The 4700-nt window shown below is 50.8% G+C and overlaps 1 pseudogene; it reads left to right on the forward strand.

Annotated features, from left to right (window-relative positions):
• Positions 1-353: 353 nt before the first annotated feature.
• On the forward strand, positions 354-1712 carry LOC120653110 (annotated as a pseudogene).
• Positions 1713-4700: the final 2988 nt, after the last annotated feature.

The following is a 4700-nucleotide window of genomic DNA, read 5'->3' on the forward strand; positions in this document are numbered from 1 at the left end:
GTTTAAAACATTATACTATGCTTTCTAAACGGTGGGCAAGTATCGCAAACACAATCTATTCAGATATTAATTAACAATAATGAAAATTTTGTAGAAGCGATTCTTAGCTATAAAACTTAGCTAAAATATTATATACCTACATGTGCGTATCTTGTTAGATCTTGTTAGATCTTTTCTCCTAAAGTCAAGTGGGGCTGCCCCGCCCAGCAGGCCTACACCCCCCACCCTCTATAAAACACTCCAATCTCCAGAAAGAAAAGAAAATCAGAAGAAAAAGGAACACACTCTTATTTCCTTCTCCTCTTGTTTCCTCTAGCACCAACTAATCTCTGTCTCCTGTAGCTACCGGGTCAATGGAAGAGGAGCACCACTTCAACAACTGGGATCTGGGCGATGGCATGTGCATGGGTAGTCTCCACCACCTATCGCCCCCACGGCAAGCCGATATCCCCTTCACCGCACTTCTTCCTCCACAGATGCAAACACAGAAGGAGAAAACTATGATGCCAACGCCAGCCTTGGAGCCTACCAAGAAGCCAGATGCAGATGTTGGGTGGTGCTTCCCAAACCTGTGTGCCGGAACCAAGCAAGATGACGATGAGCTCATCAGGGCCCTGTTAGCCGCCCATCCTCCCCTTTCCCCGCCTTCATCAAGATCGCCACCACCTCTACCACCCCAACCCCAACATCAGCAACAACTGGTGGTCACCGCTGAGGACGTGCCACCACCCCAAGTGTGCGCTGCTCAGGCTTGCACTCTAATGAGGGCGCAGCCGAGCGTGTGTCAGGTGTTGGGTGGCTTGTCAAACTCCAAGAGAAGGTATGCATTCCTTAAGTGTTTCTCCCTTCTTCATATGGAAATGGCAGTATTTATTTATTATTCATTTGGCTTTACGGGATAGTTGCTAACGCCATTTCCTTGCACTCTAGGAGAAACCAGATGAAGAAGGTGATCCACCACGTTCCCGCAGACGGCTCATCATCGGACATGTGGGCATGGCGCAAGTACGGCCAGAAGCCCATCAAGGGCTCTCCCTACCCAAGGTTGATTAGATATATGGAATCCCTTCTCCTTTAGCTTTTTATGGTGAGAGAATTGCTAGCACGATCACCTGGTCAGAGCAACTCAATCTCACTAGCTGTTATGTTTCTTGAACAGGGGATACTACCGATGCAGTAGCTTCAAGGAGTGTGTGGCTCGAAAGCAGGTGGAGCGTAGCCACTTGAATCCCAACACCTTCATCTTCACTTACATCGGCGAGCACAACCACGCAATGCCCACCCACCACAACTCGCTTGCAAGGACCACCCGCCACAAGTTCCCCTCCTCGACAGCACCGCTGCCGCCGCCATCTTTAGTTGTGGGTGGCGCTGACACTAGTGATGCGCAACACCCAAGCCCTAGCCTGACATCCATGCCAACTGCAAGGCTCTCGCCGATGACGCCGATGTCCATGCCATCCATGGCGGGGGACAATGATGAGGACAAGGACGAGCTGCTGGTGGACGACATGGAGATAGCCGGCGAGGATGAGATGTTGTTCCTAAACACCAATGGCAACTACGCGGCACCACTAGAGCCATTGTCCTCACTGTTCAATATGATCAATGCGTCCTCCTTGAGCTCTCCCTAGGTGTCAGCCTCCACCACCGCCGACCAGCCAGCCAAGGTGCAGCCGATGCCAGGAGTTGACTTCTTGAAGAGACAATGATGTGTCATCCTAATAGATGAACATAATCAAAGACAGAGAAGAGGAGAAGAAAGCATTTGATTCATCCTAATCAATCCATCATGGTGGCATCATGATACAAGTAGTGGTTCTAGCATCAGTCATTCCAGACCAGCATAGAGCTTGTTCTATCATCAACATTTTACCATTTCTTCACTTATCAGAACAACATCGTCTTTCACTTTTATTCTTTTTCTGCTCTTTTTAGGTATGGTTCGATGAAAGAAAGGTTAATGGTGTGTTTGGGTGGCTCTTCTTGGATCTCCCTTTTCCTGCTCAGCAAAAACCTTCACCCTCCATCCATGTTACTAGAAAATATCATATTCACAATTGAACAATTATAGACAAAAAGATTTGAAATTAGGCTAACATAATAGGAGAATTTTAAGCTCCTATTCAACAAAAGAACACTTAGCCAAAAGTTTGGGCCGAAGTGAGACCCAAATGGCCTAGAATACTTAGTTTGTGAAACAAACTTTAGTATAAACATAGAATTACATCAGGTTTACCTCCTATAGCCTCTAACTACAAGGTTATGAAGAGAAAAACCTTCCCTTCTTCTTTCCCTTTTTCGGAATTTCAACATTAATTTCTAAATTTTGGTATCCTTCTTACGAGGCAGATGCATCCAGCCAAAAAATCTCTCTACCTCTACATGTGTCAATGCTGCCCAACGCTTTTGCATGTGCACAGTGGTGGATCCAAGAGTTGAATTTGGGAGGGGGGCTTATTTCCTCTTCCTCCTCCTCCCTCTTCACTTTTTCTTGTTCTTCCTCATTTTCTTCTTCCTCCTCTTTGTCCATGAATGAAAAATGTTTTTTTTTGGAGGGGGGCTTCATGAGATTCATAGGGTTAGGGATGAAGACGGTCGGGAACGATCGGGAAAACACCTCAACCACTTTTGGTTTAATATTTTAATAGAAATGAAAACGAAAATGGGAATGGGAGCGGGAGATCTCCATCGGGAAAGTGGAATCGGTTATACGGGAATTCGAAATCGAAACAATTCGATCGGAAGCATGTCGATAACGGTCGAGCAACGATATTGAAAAGTGGGAACATCAACATATGTAACAACTTGAAATGTTCAGCTTAGCGCAACAGATTCAACTGCACATACATAATACATAGGCATTCAAACTATAGTCCATAAATAGGTAGATAGTAGAGCACCATGGTGACACAAACACAACATCACATTAGACAGAGGTATTAACATAATAGAAAACTGTCATGGTCTCATGAACAAAGCCACATAGGCATACCATTACACAGAATTAAATACAGTATCGGTGTCACACAACCCACATTCATATAAGTCCAAAAACAGCCACACACACAGACACACCATTTGTCGGCGTCCCGACCTGGGGGCCTGGATCCCAACTAGTAAATACTGCGTGTTTCCTCGTCCTAGATGATGATGCAAGAGGCAACACAGTAATGCACGGTTTATCCTGGTTCCGGCCGCGGGGTCGTACGTCCAGCAAAGGGGGTGTGCGAGGGCACTGTATTATCTTGCACCCGGAGTGCTTGTAGTAGGGGGTACAAGCGAGGCGAGAGAGGGAGGGAAGGTCCCAGGTCTCTGCTAGAAGAGAAGTCGGGTATGGTGATGATCGTGAATGTAGGTGACCGCGGTAGCTGATGTCCAGAAGCGTCCGAAAAGGGAGTCAGCCAGTCCGTCTAAAGGAAGCCCACCTCCTCCTTTTATAGTCACAAGGAGGGGCGGTGTACATGAGTGGGGGCGTGGAAGTCGTAGTTTTCCCCTGAATCGCGGGGGTACAGTGACCGAACACTATAGGAAGTACACTGTGGGGCATGGCGTCAGGCGTGGCAGTCGTCCTGGATATCGTCCTTCCTGCGGAGATCGCGCCGGCATCCTACCAGCCCCTGCAGGCGGCGTGGTCGTCACTGTAGGGTGTACGGTCCTCCAGATATGGCGTGCCGTGGGCCCTGCAGGTCAGGGTCCTGCGTGCCCCAGCGGTGGCGAGGCACGCGGCGGTCCCAGACCCCTCTGAACAAAGTACCGGTGTGCGTACTAAGGAGGCCCAGGGGTTGCATGGAGGTCCCGGACCCCTCGAGGGGGGAGGTCCGGGACTTCAGCTGCGTGTGCTGAGCATCCCTCGAGGAGGGGTACGTGGCGTCGCCGGGTCCTTTCCCAAGCAGGAGGCGGGTCCAGGGCCATGCGTATGATGAGGTGGAGTCCGGTCAACTGGAGTTGGCAGAATAGTAACGGGGACTGTGATGAGCGCGTCTTGTCCCGCGTCGCAGGTTACACAGTACCGCCACAGTGTCCGGTATGGCGGAGCAGTGACTGAAGTCGACGGATGGGACTCCGGTCGTAGCCATCATGAGGAATGGCGGTCTGACACCGTCTGTCCTGGGTGCCGTGGAGGAGTGGTTGGCTTTTAATTCCCCCGTACGGCAAGCGGTTGAGCGGCGGGTCCGTTTGTCCTCATGCCGAGGGGTGGCCTCGAGCGAGGCGGAGGTGAGTCGCATGCTCGAGGGTAGGTTCGCTACCCTCGAGCGAGGCGGAGGTGCGTTGCTTGCTCGAGGGTAGTTCCGCTACCCTCGAGCAAGGCGGAGATGCGGGGCGCAGTCGAGGGTCTCGATAGGAGCCCTCGAGCGAGGCGGAGATCGTCCCGCGGGCCCGAGAGGGGTGCGAATGGGCCGCATGCTAGGCTTTGTTGAGTCTTTTCCTTTCTTTTAGATTGGAAGGAGGCCGTGGGCCTTTGTGGGCCCAGTTGCCTTAACATGTGTTTGCGTTTTAAAGCGATCTTAGTGCCCCGATTAGGGTGTCCCTGATCGTGGTACCCGACAGTAGCCCCCGAGGCTTTGGTCGAGTCAAAGGATTCGGCCAAAGGGTGATTCGGCGATTTCCCCCTTGACGTGATCAGTCAATGCCGCGCACCCGCCAGACGCGCCTGAGCGCTAGCCCGGCGGATGTGACAACACGCCGGTCGGGGTAGT

Source organism: Panicum virgatum, chromosome 1K (assembly GCF_016808335.1).
Source record: "Panicum virgatum strain AP13 chromosome 1K, P.virgatum_v5, whole genome shotgun sequence".
NCBI classification, from domain to species: Eukaryota; Viridiplantae; Streptophyta; class Magnoliopsida; order Poales; family Poaceae; genus Panicum; species Panicum virgatum.